Here is a 21,297-nt window from a genome sequence, read left to right on the forward strand (position 1 = left end):
TCCTGCTCCACTGCACAGATGGGATCTCTCTCCCCATACCCACACGATCAGTCTTGGTCCTGATGTTTTTCTATGTACACAAAGTGGGTATCTTAAATGACATGACCTTCCTGCCAAATACATATGACCTGCTAAAAGTTTACACTTGCAAGGAGAGCAGAATAAAGGTCTGTACCGTATCTAAACAGGAATCCTTCCAAGCATGTGCTCTCAGACAGGCTTGGGGGTGTGGAAGAAAGGTTAAATGGTAGGAACTCAGGAAACCTGGGTCCTCTATTCTGCTTGGGCCACAAATTTCCCAAGAAAGTTTGGCTCCTGACCTCAATTTTTTCCCCTAAGAGCGCGAAAAGGTATCTGATGCTTTGTCCAAAGTGCCCATGTACCACTAAAAACTGTCTGGGATCCTAGGTCCTTAGATTAACTCAGAGTTTGGTACCTGAAACCATATGTAGTCACTTCAGACCAGATTAAAAACCAAACACACACATGTAAGTGATGTGACAAAGCATGTCTCTGGTCAAGTAAGGATCTAAACCCAGGGCTCTAGTTAATGGCCAACTTATTTCTAAAAGGGTCTGTCTGTGCCTACATTTCCCAAGCTATCAAGTGGTGTGAAAAGGACTCTGCCCTCTGACAGGCACGAAGCCAAGCTACACACGCTCAGATATTGCACTGATGTGTCCAGGACCAGGCACTGGTAGCAGTAACAAGAATCACAAATTAGTAATTAAAACTACTTTTAATAGCATAGTAAGCCACAGTACAAGCAGGGCCAAATCTCTTCCAAGTTCAGCTCCGTCACGGCCTGGGTTGCAGTAAGGGCTGCAATAGGAAGGCTTTGGGGACAATTCATTACGGCAGCCAGCAGTGAAATGCAAACAGAACTGGCTCCCACATCAGAGCTGAAGGCCAGCAGACTGCCGGATCACTTAGTCTGACCTCCTGCATGGTGTCAGCTTTAATCTGTCACCCAGTGTTTCCTCTCAAGCCTCACAGCTTGAGACTGACTAAAGCACAACCTCCAGAAAGTCTCAGCTTAATCGGCTGAAGGAGACCCTGCCACCGGCCCCAAAGGTCAGCCCCCCTTCCTGCGGGCGGGGAGGAGGCCTGGCTCAGGTCACCGCACTTGTCACTTGTCACCGGAGGTGGAGGAGGAGGCGAGTGCCTCCACTTTCCAGAGGAAGTCCCACGCTGGGTTTTGCAGCCCGGCTCACATCAGCACCTACGTCGTCTTTGTCACGGCGATGGCAGGGGAGATCCGCCAGCCAGGCGTGTGCAGAAGGCTCCCGACCACAGCATCCCGCATCCCGCAGCATCCCGCATCCCGCAGCATCCCGCAGCGTGGTCAAGGCAGCAGCGTGGCCAAGGCAGCACGGCTGGGACTGGTCCAGGAGGATGCACCCACTGCGTCAGACCCTGCGGCTGGTGGAGGGAAACCACATACAGCCCCCGTGAGAGAGGGGCAAGGAAGGCTGCACGCTTCTGTGGCAGGAAAGTGGTCTGTATGATACCACTGACTGATGGGGGGGCTGAGGAATCCGCCTGCCTTTCCTGGCAGCTCAGCACCCCCCTTGCCAGCTCACTGCCTCCCCCTTTGGTTCCCCATCCCCAAAGCACTTTGCTGGGGCAGCTGCAAGCGGTGGTGGGGTCTTGCCCTGAAGCTGATCTGGGTTTGCACACACAAAATTCCATCCAAACCCAAACCAAAGCCTAGGTTTTTTTAGCAGGGCTATGTTCAACCCCAATGGCACAACAGAGGGTGAAATGACATGCCATGGTGGAGCTGCTGCGACCAAAAGTGGGAAATGCTCTTCCCCTTCCCACCCCTGCTCATCCCTCTCCCTATCGCTGCTCCTGGGAGAAGTTCCCATCCATCCTTTGTGCTGGCTTTGGGGCTCCTAAGACCTGTTTCAGCTCATTAATCCAGCAGCAAATGATCTGTTTTGACTTGCTAGGTTCTTTCTCTCACTGAGACACTCTGTGAACCCAGGTTAAACCACTCTTCGTAACGTCCTAAAAGAACCCTCCAGTGATTTCAGTGGTTGGGTTCACAGCACAGGCCACCCATGGCTGCCCTGTGTGGGGCAGGGGGACAGCACGCAGCGGGTGGGCAGGATGAGAGCAGGGCTCAGGGCGGGGGGACCCTCTCAAACCAGCTTCATCTCCAAAGGAAAACAGTGGAAACAGCAGCTGGACACAGCACCAGCTGTAATAATTCCAAACAAGGCTGCATGTTCTGCAGTAAATAAGGTGTGTTTGTTTTTTAACAACAGAATAAAACCAGCCAGACCTAGAAGAGCACAGACACAGCAAAGCAACCTGATTCCTAAAAGCCTGCTTAAATTATTCCTAAATGTGTGCATTTAGGTGCTGCATGTGGCTCTCCTGGTAAGTCAGTGATTCTGTCGCTATTTGACCCTAGGGACCTTTGCCAACCTCCAAATTTTCACCAAAACAGACCCCTTTTTCACTTCTAAGTCACTTCTGTGAAAGATCAGAGTCAATGGCGAAAATGCCTGAAAACCTTAATGTTTGAGAGTGGGGTTAAATAATTTGACAAAATTATCTACAGGGAGACTTGCAATGCTGGGAGAAAAGAGGCCCTACATTTTCCACAGTTCCCAATGCAACAGTAACATACAGTTTTTCAGAAAGGTCAAGGATAAAGTTCAGACTGACAGTTCAATAACTGACCAGGCCCAGTGCTCTTCACAGCTTGCTCCAGCGGTGAAGTAGTACTGCACACACAGCTGGCATTTGTGCCCTGGCTGTTTTGCACAGAGGAAGCACCAACTGCCCCGATTTCCCTGCTCTGGTGCCCACAGATACCCTGTGGCCCAGCTCGGTTGCCAGAGCAATTACGTCTCCTAATCATCTGATCATCTCTCTGCGTTATTTCTGGAGAGCTAAATGTACTCAGCCTTTATGACACATTCACCTGGTTGTCGTATCTCTGCTTGCCCCAGCAGAGCACGTGGCACATACCTGCACTGGAGCACTGCTAGCAGGAAGGCCTGGGCATGGGACCACCCTGGGGGTACCACGCTGGGATGCCCACCGATGCACATTTCAATCTGCTGTAGGTGCCTCCAGGCATTTGGTTTCTGAAAAAAAGGCTAAAATTAGCTGTCCAGGTGAAAACCCTATTTTTCCACAGATCTTGGTAGTTGATTCTTACTTTGGCTTCTTCTGCACTACAGGGGTCCGTTTGCCCTCGTCCCCCAAACACCACAATGCTTTCTCCATTATGAAGCTGAAACCCCTCTGCGAAACCCTGGTGTTAAGTGCGCTTTAGTTCCATTGATAATTACTGAATAATTAAAAGATAAACCTAAAGAATGTTGAGTACTTCTTTCTCCTTCCTCTCCCTCCCAATTTTACAACACATTGATAAGATAATTAGCAATCATTTAACATCTGATTTTTGTGTTTATTGTTGCTGTTGCTGTAATATTTTTGCCTTTTAAAATTCCAGTACTTGGCTTTTCAAAAGGTTGTGTGGGAGAGAAGTCTGCATCCTTGCCAGGGCCCCAAGGATACGCTTTATATCTGGACTACTTAAAATCTCCCTAGCTGTCAGGGCTTCTGTTGCAGCTTCCATAATTTCTGTTTTGTCATTGTGTATGACCTTAGTCCAGAAATGTCACTTTAAGACAAGAGTGGTACCGCTTTCTTTCTTTTCCTGTTGGAAAACTTTGTTTAGTAACTTTACTTCAAAGGTATCTTTCTGCATTTGAGAAGTGTGAACTGGGACCAAATTTCCTACATGAGTCAGACCAGAAAATTTCACCAAGTGGCTAATAACAAAATAAGAAGAGAGGATATAGGATGCACATTGCTGTGACTTTGAGGAGCTCCTGTTTGCGCTTTATTCTAAACACTGGGAAACAGGTTTCCAAGTGCCTGGGCACTGCAGCAACAGCACTCTTCACCCTGCTGCTGCAGAGCATGCCTGGAGTGGTGCTGAACATGATTTGCTGTTCTGAAGGTGCCTTAATGCAAAACAAGAGTATGTTGAGAATCAGCATCTATATATACACCAGACATCAACAGCAAACGCAAGTGTTCAGGCATGATCCTGTCTGAATTCTGTGCTGGGGTGCCCACCTGTCAGTGTCATACTTAGATCATCTGATGACTCACTGAGGTCTTCTTCACACAACAATACCAACTGTCTTTAAGCTCTGTGACGGTCTTTGCTGACGCAGCCACTGCCCAGATGTCTTGGAGACAGACTGCATCGCAGAAAAGCTGCAGAAACTCCAACACCCCCCCTCAAAAACCTGACTGAAAGTCATCTAAAAGCTTGGTACAAGCACAGAGCCTTCCCAGGAATCCGTTCAGGACAGCAATCCTTCTCAGGAGGATTACACTAAACCACTTACTCAGCTATACCAGACTTCATGGCACAGCGCTGTGCTAATCCTCAGAAGACAAACACCTCATGCGATGGGAAGTCACTGTGGTGTAAGTACTCGCATGTAATAAAACCTGCAGTGAAATGATGCTACCAATGCGTTCGTTACAAAGTCCTGTTATGGGGATCAGTCCTACCGCTGCCGCTCAGGTAGACCTGTTAACTAAGGGGGTCGACTTACATTTGAACAAGCTGCCATCAGACACCCGCAGAAGACCAGCTCAGGAACTTTTTGTTTTTGAAACAGATCCTTCTCTATCTATGCATGGCCAGCATTCACAGAAGTCCTCCACTGCTGTCACTTATTGGCATGTGACGATCTGAAGAGTCCCAGCTATGATGTCCCCAGTGGCGCTGCCCAGGTGATGCAGAGATCCAGTCCCTCTTCATCGTAGTGGGGAGGACTCATGCTGTTCCCCCAGCCAAGCCTGAAAAATCTCACCTTTCATTTTATTATTCAAAACATTTTCAGTTTTGCGGAGGAGGGTTTGCTGATATTTCAGAAATGAGAAGACAACTGCTTCGTGATCTTGTAACTAGGGAGCAAACGAGAGCTTGTTAGAAAATGGGAAAGGATTGCGGGGGAGTTGCACTTTTCCCACCTAACTCCTGTGGTTTTTTGCATTACAATTCAGTAGCTTAAACAAGGCTTCTACTAAAGATCTTGTGATGTATTTTCCAGGAAGCCCATTTTCTCGGGAGTCATAGCAATACCTAAGACCCTCAAGAGTTAATACCAAAAGTAAAAGCACGGGTTTCTAGTTCATAGGACTAAAAAATGTGGGGACTAGGAAGCCTCAAAATTTAGAGCCAGGTCACCCATCAAAAACAACGCACCCTGAAATCTCAGCTTTTTGTTGTTGTTTTTGGAGGGTGTAGCTAAGGGCTTTTTATTGCTTGTGCTTTAACTCCCAAGCACAGTGAGCAGTGTTACTGTGAGTACTAATCAGTTTCCCTGCATGCTGCCTTGGGAAAGAAAACCAGAAATGGTTGTCCCATGTGGGATAAATCAGCATGTACCTCTAAAGATAATGCTTCCTGGTCCGTATATTGTAAGGCCAGACACAAGCATAAAATTCCTGTAGCCATTCTGGCCGAGCTGCGGTTGAGGTATCCAAGTGCTAGCAGACCAGAGAGCCTGCCCACTTCTCCTGCTAACATCAGTGCTTTGCCTGAGCAGCAGTCACAGGGCTCTTTCTCAGGCAGTGGCATCTCCTCCAGGGAAATCCCACTCAACTCTGTATCCTGTTCCTTGCCAAGTGCTGGGTTTTGCTTTGCAGTCCCTCCATCAGCTGAGGGGCCAGCACTTTTGCTGGACCCATTTGGTCTCTTTCAGCTGGGCATAAGGCAGAGTAACAAATAAATATGCAGATGACATTTTGTGCTAGAATTTAGAGTCTCCTTTCCTCCCCCTTCTCTCAGCATTTTGTATGGAGAAAAGCTGTCAAAGATAGGTACTAGAATCTGGTCACTCCATCCAGCATGTATGGCTCTTTTCTGTTGTAATATTGCTACATTTCATCTACTCAGGGGCTTTGGAAGAACAGGGTGCCTAAAATACTTATTTACACTTGTGGAGCAACAAAAATAAAGTTAAAACCCCAGCTGTAGACAGTTCTCTATGAAGTTTGCTATTGATGCTGCATGTGCTCTTTGCTAGGGAGTTATTTTCCTCTTAAGGGAAGTGTAAGAGAAGCACAAGGCCTGTTAAAGAAACCTTTTGTATCCAACTGTTAAATTGTCTGGGATTTCTCCTAGTGACAAAGCTGCACTAGACTGGTTACAAACTCCATTATAAGGAGACAATTGTGAAGAGTCACCTTGAAAGTAATTAATCTTATCTAAGTCTTTAATTGTAAATGCATGAAATTATAATATGTGAAGCTTAAGGGCGCTTAATTTGCTGCTGAATATTGGTAATAGGCTAGGATTTTTGTCACCTTACTGATCTGTGTTTACACAACACCACCGAGCAGACAGGCTTAAGGAAAGGATCACATTTCCTTTGATAAGGGATATGCCAACTATCTCCTAACAGCCTGACAACAGGGAGGAAGGGAATGAACTTGCTCCCTTCGATTCAGAGGTGTGGGCTGTGCACAGGTCTCCATCCCATTTAAGACAGAAGATTTGCAGGCAATATCCTCCTCTCTGATCTTCTCCCTCAAGAATATCTGGAGGGTGAGAGCCCATCCGAGCAGAGGAGACATGGGTGCCATCTTTTCCTTAGCCCTGGCCACACCTAGCCGTGTTCCTCCCTTCCTCCAGAAGGCAAGCGTATAGGGAATTAATCACTTTTTCCTCATAGCATTACCTCTTTCCCAGCTGTTTCCCAAACTGACTCGCTTTCCAGCCACACCAATGCTAGTGTTGGCTCGAAGGAGGGAGCAAGACCACAGCAACCCTGACTTACATCCACATGCAGTTGCTGTGATGCTGCATGTCCCGTTGCTGTGTCTGTTAAGGCTGTGCCCATTTCAGGTACCCAGATGCCCCAGGACAGATATGAGGAGCTCCTCAGGAGGAAGGGTCTCATTGCCTTACGTGCTTGCATGAGCCAAGTACACTGCAAGCGGCCCAGAAATACACAACAGAAGCCATCGTTGCTCTGGCTAGCAAACTACGTGCAGAGAGCCAGCCAGTCATTTTTAACTGAACAGTGGGGAGGACCTGCAGTGTAAGCCCATTCATCCACACACACATTCTCCCTCTCCCCCCTCCCTCTCCCAAGAATGTAAATGCCACATCTTTTGTATTTCTTAAAATATCCCTTGTTAACATAATGAAGCCATTGACAGTAACCTCAAGTCAGCATCCTACTGCAGTTCTGACAGTTCAGCAGCATCCTCACTGCTCCAAGGAATTGGAAAACACAAGCAGTGCGGAAAACACAAACATCAATGTGCAAAACAAACACATCTGATGTATCAAAGCAGCAAAAAAAGCCTCCAGAGGCTGCAGGGAAAGCACCAATTTGTTGGGGAGAGCAAACCCAGGGGACATAATGAGCTGGTGAGGCATGGTTCAGCTTCTGGGGATTCAGAAGGTAATTAAAGAAGGCAGAAGTCAGCAGAACAGCATATTACACCGTGACTTTGTTAAAGTCATCAGCACTTACCCCCTACTGAGAAGTCTTCTTTCCCTCTCCCCCCGCCCCCGGCACATTTTATTACCAAAACCCAGGGTGATATCACATAAATAGAGAAGTTAATTTTTAAACTTTTTCAAAATGCAACTTGGAATCTTAGACTTTCTGTGCGGGAAATGCATAGAGGAAATAAAAGAAAATCAAGTAAGAAGGTTCTGAGTCAGACAGTGAAATGAAGTGAAACTTCAGCTGCAAAACTTCATGGATTTGTATGGCTGGGGGAGCCCACAGCAGCATTTTGGTCTCTTGCCAGCATAGGCAGCAGCACGAAACCCACCACCATAGGGTTAGATCAGTTCGTATCGGCCACAAGCTCTGCTGAAAGCAGACCTGATACCTGGCGACTATACAGCTCTGTCCTGAGTTCAAAACAAGTGTTTATTTTAAACATCAATAAAACAAATACCTGTCTACAGTTGCTTGCCACAATATACCGATTGGAATGGAATATACCCGACACTGAAGAGTACACAAGGCTAAAGGGATGCTTTCAAGCTAGTATGGTTGTATACTTCCACATTTTAAGGTCCTTGGAGATGGAGCTTTGGTAGGAGACCTGTTCTCTCTCATTTGCTTTTTCATTTTCACTCATAGCTAAATATCCTGGCCAAAACTGGACAAAAGCCCATCGTTATGAGAAGGAGTGATGTCATGGCATTTCTGAGCAGGCAGGGTACTTGGGCATTGCAGCAGTGTGTTGCCATTACTGCAGTAACCAGAATATTAGGAGACTTTTCCAGAACGATGCAATAAAGAGAACAGCAGGCTTCCCTATGCTGCTTTCCAAGGCCAGCACCACATGGCCCAATACATCATCCCAGATGAGGCCAGACCCTCTTTGCAAGCCTACACTTCCAGAAAAAAGATCAAAGCTGTGGGAGTACTTTTATATATAGACAGAACTGCCTCACTCCATTCTGCTGCATGAGAGAGGGTCTTTGTTGGAGAATTGCTTTTATGTCAAGAGAGTAACCTTCCACTGCCTCCACCCCATTCCCAGCCACGCTGACCTTCGTTACACCTTGACTCTTTCAGCCCATCTGGCTATAAATTAGGACAGACAGGTTACACCCTTTTCTTTTCCTGCAACGCACACGAACATCTCAGCAGTGCTGTTGGCACATAAAAGCTTTTGCCCTTTCTGTTTCCCTCCCTAGATAATGAGCCATCTATTAAGGAGGCAAATGCAGTTTTAGCTGGTGATATCTTATGTAATTATGTGGGTGAACAACACAGACAGAGAGAACAGAAGGTGGTGGAAACCAAGAAAAGCCAAACAGGCAGAATTTCCAGAGCCTCCAAGAACTGTAATGTCACCAGGGCTCTTCCCCTTTCCACCACTCCAAAAAAAGGTTTGCTCCCCACAACTCCAAAGCAGTTTTCTCCTGCACCTGTACCGTATCAGAATAATTTTAAATGATCCTCAAAGTCCAGCCTATCCCACCAGCGTCACATTCTCACATCAACCAGCTTAGGACAGCTGGACATCAACCAGTCCAGTCTTAGACCTCAAATCCCAGAGGAACAGGGGCTTGTCTGAGATCTATGTGTCTCATCAATCTCCCACTCTTAACTGTCAGCCAAATAATAACTTTCCACTCACTTGATTTCTTTGGTATAATGTCCACCATGTGTTTGCGTGCTGTTCCTTAGCTTGTGCCTATATTCACCTGGATTTCCAGATGCACTCTGGTCAAAACTGGTGCGACCAAGGCTTCCACCCTTACTCGGCCAGGAAATATTGCAGAGGCAGTCTTCTGAACAGGAAAACAGTAATCCTGGTAACAAACACAGAACAAGCGTATAAGAAACACAAGAAGTTACAACATTTTTCAGAGCTAGGGAAGTACGAATAGAATGAACATTCACAGTTGGCAGCTGGATTTGGGTCCCAAACATTGCTTTGCCTCAGTGCAGAACTGTGATTTGCTCTAGATGTGGGTGCAAATTTACCCCAAGTCTTATATTTCTGAGGGTAACTGTAAGTTTGGCCTCGGGATGAAAAGAAAAGGTTTTGGGTTAAGTTTTGGGCAAACTGCTACTGATCTTAACACTTTGTTATTTTTACTCCACTTACTCATCCATCCCTACCCTAAAACTGACATAAGCTTGGCTCGCAGTCCACTCCTGTGAGATCCACTTGTAGCTGCCAGCCCTGCATGCACACACACATTAAATCTTACCTAATGAATAATTACCAGGGGCCTGGGACATTTCATTCGCCTGATAACAGCACACACCTCGGGGAATGAAATAACGTTTCGAGGCTGGACACAAATGCACGTAACACAGAGATGTCACAGTTTACCCTACATGACAGTCATTGCAAAGCCCAGACACAACATGAGGAAACAGGTAGGAGAAAAAGTGTCCTATGGGGCTGTACTCTGTGTATTAACCTGGGAACAGGCATTTTTTCCTTGGAAGATTTTATAATTTAGGACAACAGTGCATAGATGAGATGAAGTATTGCTATCCTCACCTCACAGATTGGAAATAGATGCACAGAGATGAGAAATTATTTGCACAAGATTGCGCAAGAACTCGGTGGCAGAGCCACAGACCCTTCCTCCTTTGCACCCATTTCTCGACGCTTTAACTACAACATTTTCCCTCTTTCTAGTTGTGTGTGAACCAAAGAAAGTTCAGAGTGGGGAGTTTTGCACAGCAGGAGCACCCAGACTTTCAAACGGAAGCTGGAAATCCTGCATGGATGTGCTGTCTTAGGTCTGGGGCTATGTCCTGGGGCACCCAGCCCCAAGAAAATAGGTGCTTTCCTGGGATGTTCACTCCAGAGAGCTGTTACACTGCCTCCTCTTCTGCAGCAGGAGCGGATACGATCACCTGCCCATTACATAGCCACAGCCTTTACATCCAGTCTGGCTGTCTTCCTCGTTTTTATTTCATGGTGCTGAAAAATATTTGGCTGATGGCACTGGACTCCACTTACCAACATGCTGGAGTGATGCGACCTCTCCTTCACCTCGCCCAGCCAATGCAGGTGCACCAGGATGTCCTGGGACCAGCTTGAGGGCTAGGGAGGCAGTTTGGTTTCCATTGTACACTCCCGTAACAGCCTCTCAGACAAAAATGCAAAGAAAAGGCTGCCAAGTGGAAGAGGGCAGGGAGGCAGGCGCACACTTGTCTAACCGGATTTGCAGTGACCCCGCGTTGCTCACCCACAGGCCAACAAGCACTCTGCTGCTGGTACAGGGTTGGTTTCCCTCCTGCCAAATGGACCTAGTCTTGTGCTGGTAACAGATTTGCATCCAGTAACACGCTGTAGTCTTTGCTTCTAATTTCTTGCATGGCTGACTCCTTCGCCCACCGTGTTAGAAGGCAATCTGAGTGCAAAATGTGAAAAAGCATCATGCAGGAGGCAGAATGATACTGGGGAAAATAGCACAGGATCCTGTTAATAAAGACTACATGGGAAGGAGCATTCAGAGAAGGTACTGAATTAATGTTATGGACAGCTTTAACTTTGGATGCAATGTAAATAGGTACACAGAATACAGCAGTGAATATGTTTTCCAATCTCTAAAAGGCATAGTCTATAAATAGACTTAAGTCTACTAAAATATCTTTTAAGACCCATGAAAGCATTCAGTAAAGACATCAAATCGTATTTATCCCTCAAACTCATCACAAAATGGCTACAGCCTTTCCCTTTTTTTCTCCCCCCTTTGAAAAACAATAGGAAACAAACTGGTTTATCTTCCCGTACCTGCTGTAAATACCTCTATGGCAAGGTAATTGCTAAGTGCATTGTGTTGAACAATTCGTTACTTTGTTAGAGGAACATTTGTCATGCCTTTTGGAGATGGCAGAAGATAATTGTCCTGTGACCTTTGGAAAATGAAATCAGTGGCATTACTCAGAAGCCAAAGTCGAGAAGTTTAAAAACAGATTTAAGAAGGGTTCCCATGCCTCCTGAAAAAGACACAATCTGCACTCCCACCGAAGCCAAGCTAGCCTGTTCCAGCTCTTTTAGACCATTAATGATTTGTGCCTAACTAGCACTCAGGGTAGGTGATTCACCCATGCAAGCGCTGCAGGGCTCCCTGTCCTGTGCACAGCCCAGCTCTCCTCATTGCAGCAGTACAGGACACAACACCGTGGGCTGCCCGTACTGGAGAGAAGATCATGAGCTCGATTGTGTGCTACAAACAAAAGGAGAGCCATTATCAGACGCTGCCTTGCCAGGCTGCATAAAAAAAACGCCTCTGCAAATTGCATAATGCCCCTGGATGTTCCCAGCAGTGCCATGGCAGGCCCACGGGGCTGGCGCTCGGACAGGGAGGAAGCTGGATCTCCTCCCTCCCTCCCTCCCAGCATGGGAAAGCTCAGGAGAGCTGTTGTGCAGGCAATCCCCCCCCTCACTTATCTCCTGGGAAAGAGCTGTGCGGCTCTGGAGTGACGTCTGATGCACAGAGTTGTGGTCACGGATCAGAGGGAGCCTGGCACGGCAGCAAGATGCAGCACCGAGCTTTGGGGAGCACTGGGCAGGGGAAACAGGAGAGATGCCACATTCATTCTCCTTGTGTGTCTACCACGTCCCTGTCCCTCAGCCTGCGCTCGTCTTGTTCACTGAGACAGCGTACCCCAGTACGATCAGTCCCTCTGTATTACGATGGGAAACTGACTGAAGGATAGGCAAGCACTAAATACAAAGCCTGTGTCGACTGAAGACCCTGTCTCACACTCGGCATGGAAGAGGGGTCGTCTAACAACACAGTAAGGCCGATGCGATACCTTGTTCTTTGCTGTTCAGGAGTCGGATGACTGTGCCTGCACCAAGGAGGGACGGGAAGGAAAGCACAGCTTGGGCAGAGGGAGGGGGCTGCTCAGCTGCCTCAGAGGGACTGTCAAAATGCAGCGTGTGGCTGAAATCTCCAAGGGGCACAAAATTCCCAACGGAATGCCAAATGCCAACATTACCAGCCAATGCTGAGTGGGCAAGATTTCACCATGAGCGACTGTGACTGTGATAAGCAGTGTGTGTGACCTACCTGGCTTCATCTCACTTGCCTGACAGTCCATATGCTTGGAATGCCTCCTTCTTCTTCTCCTCCTCCTCCTCCTCCTCCTCCTCCTCCTCCTCCTCTGCTGTTACTGGTGGCACCAGGGATTTATGAGGCAGCAGGGAGCATTTCCTAATATTGGTTGGGTGTAACTTTCCAGCATGACTGATGGTGCTATTAAATGTGGCAAAGGGAAGAGCACAAGTGGGAAGGCAAGAGAGAGTACTTCAAACCCTGAAGATGAACGATAAGTGATATTAAATAGTTCTATGTATGCAAAATAAATGTTTGAAGCTTGCAAGGCTATTGTTACAGACATTGCTGGCTTATTAGAAAAGGGGAAAGCTATTTGGAAAAGCGGTGCCTATGTAGAAAAAATGATATCTATGTAAACAAGACAGAAAGGAGCTGGGACTTAATGGAGTTAGAGTTGCAGGAGAGTTTTAAATTAAAGACTAAGGGTAAGGGAGAGGTATGGAAGAACACACAGTTTGGATGAAGCTGTCAGATCTCTCTGTTAAGAAAAAGGATAGGACAGAAGGCAATGAAGATAAGTGGTAGCTAGCCCACAACCACATTTAAAACCCTCTCTGTACAAATGGCAGCGATCTGAAAATAAAGGAAGATGAACTAGAATGTCTGGCTGCAAATAGGGATATTGACAACACACGTATCTGGGAAACTTTCTAGAAAGAACTAATTAGTAAAATACTATTATACCAGGTTTAAACAGTATAAATGTCATAACAGTTCATGCCAGGGAGGGAAAGACAATTAAGTGACTCAAGTTCTCAGAAGATCTACATAGATTGAATGTACCAAATTAAATGTTTACCTTTAAAAAGGAGAATCACATAAAAGTGAGGAAATTTCTTGAAATCAGCAGCTAAAACCAGTAAAGCACTTGTTGATGATATAAGATTGTTTAAAGACACTCTACAGCAGGCTCAGCATCAAAGAGAAAATATTCAAAGGAAAAGAAAAAGTAAGCCAACATGATTAAACCATGTAACACTTCTGAGATGTAAAAATTCTTAAAAAAATAGGGAGTAAAGAAAGATGGAAAAGAACATAAAGTCTGACAAAGTGGATGTGAAACTACAATAAAGTACAAGAAAATGAAAAGCAACTTGCTAAATGTGTAAAACGTAATGATAAGACTTTTCCTAGCACAGCAAAAGCGGGAGGCTGCCAGAGAGCTCGTGGGGTCCACGGATGATCCATATGTAAAAGGAGCACTTGAGAGAGACAGGCCATAGTAGAAAATCAAAACTAACTCATTGTGTTAGTGTTCCCGGTGGAACTCCCACGCTGGATCACTCATTACGGAGGATCAGTCTTTGGGGGTAGTTTCATGACATCTTCAACAGGACCAGGCTGAGGCCTCCCTTCTCCTTGGTCAGGGTCTCCTGCCCCGTTCCTTGTGTCAGCGCTGGTCATTGCCTAATCGCATGGTGAGCCAGCTCAGGCAGTGAAGGCAGACCAAGGGTATGGGTGATACTGCACGCAGCCTGGGATGCCAGGTAGCAGAGAGAGGCTCCAGCAGCAGGGACTCCCTGCCTTGGTGTCATGAATTACCAGCTTTCCCAGGGAGAAGTTTGATGTGGGACTTCCAAGACTGGGGGATGCAGAAGGAAAAGCCGTCAGCTGGAAGCTCAGCCCAGCACACAACAAAAATACATTCTGAAGGAGCTGTGGGAGAGGCTGAGACCTTGGATATTAATCTAAATATGTTTCTGGGTCTTCTCCTTGCCAGAAAATGAGCATGTGTTGGAGGAACCCTAGGACTATGCCATAGACACATCTGGGTCCCCTGCTGCACCCAGGAGCCAACTGCTCACCCCGCTGAGCGCAGAGCCAGCGCAGCCCATCAGGTTCCTCACCACACTGGGTCTGGGGAGCACCCAGCTGGCAAGGAGGGGTGATGTCTTGAGGATGCCAATATGACATTTCTGAGCTGTGTGGTTCAGAGACAAAGCGGGTGGATGTCAGTCAGCCCGCTGAGGCGATTCATGGCAGCTGCTAAGGGCTGGTATTCTTTACCTGACACAGAACTGACACAAAGCAAAACATTCACTCCATGCCTCATTGAACTCCTACATAAATAAGGAGAAGACCCACCTCATGAGGTTGCTTCAAGAATTGATATGGCCAAAGCTTTGAGATTCTTAAATGCAGGCACAAATTATTTAAACAGCTTTTAAGCAGTTCTCTTTAAATGTGAAACAGACATGGTTACGTCAAGGTCCTTTCAATTGGATATGTGACCAAGATGAAAGTGAGGGTCTGGAGCTGATCATCTTCAAAGTGGAAGCACCTGGGGTGGCTGCTCTGTGAGGATGCCAAGCACTGCACAGGCACTGGAAATTCAAAACATTCCAGCTGGTGATTTGTTACACCAATCTTTTTCATCTAAGCTAGATCAGGCTGTGAATCAACATGGCACAGACTTCCTGCGATGGACAGAACCATGCTGCAGTCATTTAAAGCAGAGACATGCAAAAGTTGTATCCTTTTCCTTTCTGAGCATTTCTGCTTATCCAATAATTAAGCAATTTAAAGCTCCCAGTTTTCCCATAAACATTTGCCACGAGCAGTTACGTTTAGCCATGTCTCGGCAGGTCTTAGTTCCATGAGCAGATTTTTTATGATAATTTCTGTTTTTTTCACGGTAGCTCTCCAAGACTGTATTTGGAACCACGTTGTGCTATCTGAGGGAGAGAGACTTTGTACTTTTTCCAGACACAAGAATAGCTTTCTCTGAAACCAAGCACAGCCAGAAATGCAAATAAATGACTGTCACAGTATCTGACATGGTAACACTAATTAAAACAAAATTAAATGAAGATAACGAGTCTTTGATGATTGCCTCTTTTCCTTAAATTTGGTAATTTGGAATTTCCTAGCCACGTGGATCTTCCAAAATGAATATTCAAGTGTTCCTTTTCCTCTCCAAGTGTCAGCATGCTCTATCTGAGGGCACTAGAGACTTTTCAGGGAGGTGTGGTTGGAAACACTGTCTCCTATCTGTCCCAGCCAAGCTCCTGAGTCACGCTGGTACAGAGGGCAGGAGAGGTCGGTGTTCGGATTCTTCTGAGTGAAGCTGGAAATCTTGGCAAATGCTTTGGATGTGCTTGGTGCTTTACTCCTAACATCCCTCCTGAAACATCACACAGTCCAGGCATGCCATATGGCCCAACAAACAAGCTTAAGGTTTAGGTTGTTGCTGCTTTTTCAATCAGACCTTAGGTCACCATCCATTAGGCCTTAGGCACTTTGAAGCTCATGCATGTAATTAAATCCAGTTAAATAAAAGATAAAATCCATCTTGTCTTTATACTGTCTTGAATGCTGACCTGAAATAAGCCGATGTTGTGTTTGCACTTTTCAGCACTCCACAGTGGAGATCAAACACATCCCATTTCTCATGTTGGGATTAATAAGTGACTCCCAGCTAATTGAACCTCTCAGCTTCCATGATACCAACACATCCAACACTCTCATTTCCAAATATTTTAGCCACTTTTGTGGTTGCCATTACTGTGGTCTCTGGTCAGCGTCATAGTCTTGAATGCATATATACCCATCACATCTCTGTGACTGACAGCTGCTCTTTTACCAACAGTACAGATGGACATCTCTGGGCCAGAGAACAGAACATGTCCCACGCTATGACAGACACCTTCCAGCTCCTTGGAGCTCAGCAGGCAGCACAATCACTGCACCAACTTTTCTCTCCCGTTTTGTTTCAAAAGGCACAGGCCAAATCCCACCGGCATCTACAAGCATCTTACCATGGACTTCACAGACCTTCTACTGACTTCAGCAAACTTGGCTCGAACGTAATTGCTCCTGCCAGCCTTCCTGTGCTCCTGGACTTCGCAGGGCAACTGCTAAGGACAGAAATAAATCCTTTGTTTACTCTGGTAACTGGAGAGCTGCTTTAACCTCTGGCTAAAAACAGGTGCCTTTTCCTATCAGGTTTATGAGTCACTCATCCCAGGAAAGACTAGTGAACTTGGAAAGCCCAGGGCTCACTGAACAACAGGAAAGGATGACTTTTTAATTGAGTGGTGGCAAATTTCATCATCTGGTTTTCCTGGGTGGCTTTTTTCTTTTTATGTTATGTTAAGTCATTGGTTTAACACAGCTCAGGCTTGTTCCTCGCAAATTCCTTTTCTGTGTGGTATTTCAGCATCATATCCAGTTTGGGATGGAAAACACTACTGGTGTTAGACTCTTACGGGAAACAGCAGGTGTAATGTGTGACTACATAAAGAGTACAGGCAATTAATACATCTGTAATAGATTTTGTGCTTGGTCTAGAATAGTCAGACCTTTTAGCACAGGGACTTGTATTTCTTTTTTGCTTTTTTTTTTCTTTTTCTCCTTTTTTTCCTTTCTTCCTTTCTTTTTTTTTTTTTTTTATGTGAAGTCAAAGTGCTCACTTTCTACAGAGCTGTTTTCAGAGAAAACCACATTGCTTCTCACATACTGTCTGGCCAGGAACAGCTAAGGAATTCTTAAAAGGTGACCTTCAAAGGTGACTTCTTTTTGAAGAATTAAAAAAACCCAACCTGCAATACCTTTCCTCTCCAATATTAACACTAGAAATTCAGGTCTTATCACCCTGTTTTTCCACAACTGAAGAGTTATGACAACATCCTGAGAAGCTGCTCTGGGGGTATTTCTCCACTGTACAGTTAACTCATATTCTGATCCAAATTAAAATCAGTGGCTCTTGTAATACACAGAGGACAAACCTCTGACTGGACCAGGGTGTGCTCCCAGTCCAGACCAGCTTACCTGGCTGGCTGTAGAGGGCAGAACCTGGGACTGGACCTTACCTGTTTTGCACTGTGACTGCAGACAGGAAAATGAAATAAAAATCACTTGAATTGTGGTGGTTCTCCAGTGCATGTTCTTTAGCTCTCCTATGGCAGCCAAGGGGCTGCAAAAAAATCGTACAGCCTTTAAACACCAGAAAAGTCTGGCTTGGTGACCAGATACACACAGATTAGCACAGCATCAGCAAGGTCATAGGAGTACAGGCAGATCTGTGCTTGTAATTGGGCTGGGTCAACTATGCAGTGAAAACAAAGCTTGGTAGGGGAACTGATTTTTGTGTAAAATCTCTGATAGTTTTGCTAGCACCTCACTAAGTTAAGCAGAAGTCACCTGGTCTCTGCGTGGCAGAGATGTTCAAAAGAGCCCTCTCCTCATGTCTGTGTCCTTTGTGGAAGATCAGTGCATAAATGGTGAAGAGAAGGCTTGACATTCTTGGCACTGCAAACGAAGCAGATAACTGTATCTTTGGTGTAATGGAGGAAAACATATATAAACCCTCCTCAACAGAGCTATACAGAGGAACATGTGCAAAGTATCTCCCCCTTGACAAAAATCAAAGGCTTTCTACATTGTTTGATATAATAAACCACAAATATTTCCAGTTCCTGCCTATACCCACCCTGTTCCCTGTACCCCCTGCCCTGCACCGCTTTAGGTTGCTTTGAATGACACTGGCACTACTTACAAAACCAGCAGAAAGTAAATTACCCACATGTATTATTGCAGGGTTAATTTTTAACCTCTTCCAGCTGCACAGTCAGCTGGCTTGGTGAGACTGTTCCTGCAACCAGTGATCAAGTGACAGCTTTCCATTCCTGTCATGCATGGTTTGGAGGATTCCGAACAGAGTGCTGCAGAGTTGCACCACATCCTGAGCCCACACCACGACCAAAGAACAGGGCCAAAGGGCTGCAGAAGCCACATGTGCCCAGAAGGCTGCAGGGATGGACATAAGAGAGAAGATGAGATGAGTGAGACACATGCATCTGAGAAAAGTGATGTTAATTTGGGTCACTATGAGACTTAGAGGTCTACAGGAAGGGTATCAGTATCACAGCCAGTGCTTATTCACCGTGACCAGCACTGTGTCAACAGGCCTATGGGGAGCAGAGCACTGGCCAATATCTGTCCACAAGCTCTCGGGGGGCCACAGACCACAGACTTGGTGGAGCAGACAGCAGCACACACTATATACTCGCTCCTTGCTGTCAAAGAGAGGATCTGCAAAGCATAACTAAACCCTGGTGGGCTACCTACCTGAACCAGTTGTTGCTTGGCTCCCGCAGGGACCCACAGCCTCACAGCTGTAGCAGCACAGAGACTGCCACCCACCCAGCTAGGGAGAGGCATGGGGATGAGCATCACGTGGGGCCCCACAACATGGGGCGAGCCCAGACTGAAAGGTTCCTGCTCCTCTCTGCCACATCCTGCAGCTGCAGTGCCCAGCCATATGCTCCAGCTGAACCAGCTTGCTAGCCCCCTGAGACACCCAGCTCAGAAAAATGTGAAATAAAGAATACAGAAAAATATAAAATAAAAGAGATGAGCAGATCATTTCTAGCATAGCAAATTTAACCTACTCATCCAAAGCATTCAAGGAGCACCAGAGCCATTGTAAATGGTGGGAGAAGGTGGCAAGGAGCAGGATTGTGGGGGAAATAAGATTTTCTCTCTGGTGATGGGTAGCCACTAAAATGCCTTGCACCATGGCAAGAGCGAGACCTTCGGGCTACGTTGAGGGAACGGCTGCTTGAAACTGCAGATGTCCAAGCTGAAGCAAGACAGGGAGTGTCTGCCTGGCTCCTTCCTTCAGCAGTACCCTGTGTGTCCACGGCCACAGGGCTGCACCAGGACTAGTGCTGGCATGGGGCAGAACAGTCCTACACCAGAGGCAACTGCCTGTGTGGTTATGGCAGGAGTCTAACAGCAACAAGAAAGAAAGATTTACATCTTGCTGAGAAACGTACTATAAAGTCTGCGAAGCTCTGTCAAGCCTCTTCCTGGAGCTACATCCAAGGACTTTTCAATTGAAAAGCTATTTTCTGCTTTTAAATTGAAGAAAAGGTATGACCAGCTCTGTGAAACACCCCTAACTGAGGAAAGCCCCAAGTGCAAATACTTTCCTATAGGCATAGTTTGGAATAGAATAGGATCAGAAAGGCATATGAAAAAACAACCAGGTTGGTGATGCCTGCACAGGCACCGAAGCCTCAGCCTCCAGCCCCGCTTCCAGTGGCCAAGCTTATGCATGAGAGTAACCCTCCCAGCTAGATAAGGCTGCAAGGGGAGATTTTAGCAATTAACCTGCCTAAACAACAGTCCCAGCACCGCTAGCCCAAACTGTGTGAGAAGTCAAGAGCAAAATTCAGTAGAGTGGGTGAAACACAAGTGGTGAGGGAACCATGCTCAGACATAAAAGTGACTATCTACTTAAAAATAATTATTCTGATCTCAGCTGTCCTTAATACCACTAGTAAGAAAGCTGGTTATGTTAGGCTTTTACTAAAAAAAAAAAAAAAAAGTACTACTATTACTGAAAATACCTCTACCTCTGTGACAATCCAATCAAGGCTTCTCAACTGTCCCCCACACTCCTGAGCCCTACAGGATTAGACCACCTTTAGGGCAGCCAGTGCAACATGCTATGCAAGCACAAACACAATTATTTCTAGTTGTCTGCTTTGGGACCACTGTACTGAGAAGGCAGATCAGCCTGCTCTGAGTCTGTCCACCACAGACGACGTAAATCAGGTGTGAGAATCCACTTCTGCTTCCATCACCCTCCCTGTTAAGCCAGCACCATCTCTCCTAATGGCAGAGAAAAGGGTACTGGTCAAAAGCGGGGTGAAAGACAATTTTTCTGCCCTGTCAGCATTACAGGTTGGAAGCACCAGAGAATGGGAAGGTGATGGTTTGGTATGTTTTCATAGCAGAGAGGGGAAGCATGTCAATAATACAGAAAAATGTGCCCTGTAGCTCTCATGGTACCAGTGCTATATCATGTGTGCACTTCTGGGCCACCTAATAATAGCAGAATATTGGTAAACAGAGGGCTGGGACTAGGGTGAAGAGTGAGTGGGGAAAACGATGACGACAAAGGAAAAGCTGTTAGGGGAGGAGGCAGGAATATGAGAATATTAGGAGCACATAGTTAGCTCCACTATCAGCAAGGTGAAGGACATAAGTGGGCAGGCTGGCCAAGGTGACAGCCTGGCTGCAGTGGGGTGGGTACGGAGTGTTCATCACAAGGGAGGGGATACGTCAGGTGAGGGATTGCAGTCTGCTGGGACGCAATGGCTTTTGTTTCTACACTGCTCAGTTTAACCCATATCAGCCCAAAACAGTGCAGCCCCATGCACCCATCAGCTGCTGGGCTGCAATGCAGACCAACCTGATGCTCTGTGGTCCAGCCTCCAGCGGACAGAGAGAGAGAAAACAGTTTTCTCACTGTCACATGCCACCCTCTGCCCCCAACTCTGCATGATAGCCAGGGCCAGGCTTTTACACATATTGATTTAATGGGATTCTCCACCGTTTGCAGGATCTGGTCCTTCAGAGGTCCGCAGGGTGAGGCCATGACATAAGGCAGGACTTTGCAGTGAGAAAGAGAAAATCAGTGATGGGGAATCCGCTTCCCCCCACCCCGCCCCCAACGCAGGAGAAGCAGCATGCCCTCTCTGCATGGCTGTAAGTGCTTCTTCCTAGGAAGTAAATTGCTAGTAAATAAACCAACACGTATCTCAAGGCTTGGTTTGGTTTTTCCCAATCTTGTCAAGTGCTTGGCAGCTATGAAAAGGGATGGGAAGATATAGTTTTGGTAAGGAGTTAATGAAACTTCGTAGTTCTTGTTTACGTGTCAG

The 21,297-nt window shown here is 46.4% G+C and overlaps 1 long non-coding RNA gene across 13 annotated transcripts in view; it reads right to left on the bottom strand.

The window, feature by feature from the left end:
• Positions 1-720: 720 nt before the first annotated feature.
• Positions 721-21,297, bottom strand: part of LOC130155324 (uncharacterized) — a 50,370-nt gene continuing 29,793 nt past the window's right edge. For 4 of the 13 annotated variants that reach the window (XR_008824003.1, XR_008824009.1, XR_008824001.1 and 1 more), the window contains 3 exons: positions 9,169-9,343; positions 4,599-4,953; positions 721-1,422 (listed from right to left, as the gene is read on the bottom strand). This is a non-coding gene — a long non-coding RNA (uncharacterized LOC130155324). Of the gene's footprint in view, positions 1,423-2,938; positions 3,105-3,841; positions 4,492-4,598; positions 4,954-9,168; positions 9,344-10,515; positions 16,357-16,383; positions 16,483-17,436; positions 17,541-21,297 lie in introns of those variants that run through there. The other 9 variants (XR_008824007.1, XR_008824008.1, XR_008824004.1 and 6 more) reach the window with 7 other exon arrangements.

The sequence above is a fragment of the Falco biarmicus genome, chromosome 9 (assembly GCF_023638135.1).
Source record: "Falco biarmicus isolate bFalBia1 chromosome 9, bFalBia1.pri, whole genome shotgun sequence".
Classification (NCBI taxonomy): Eukaryota; Metazoa; Chordata; class Aves; order Falconiformes; family Falconidae; genus Falco; species Falco biarmicus.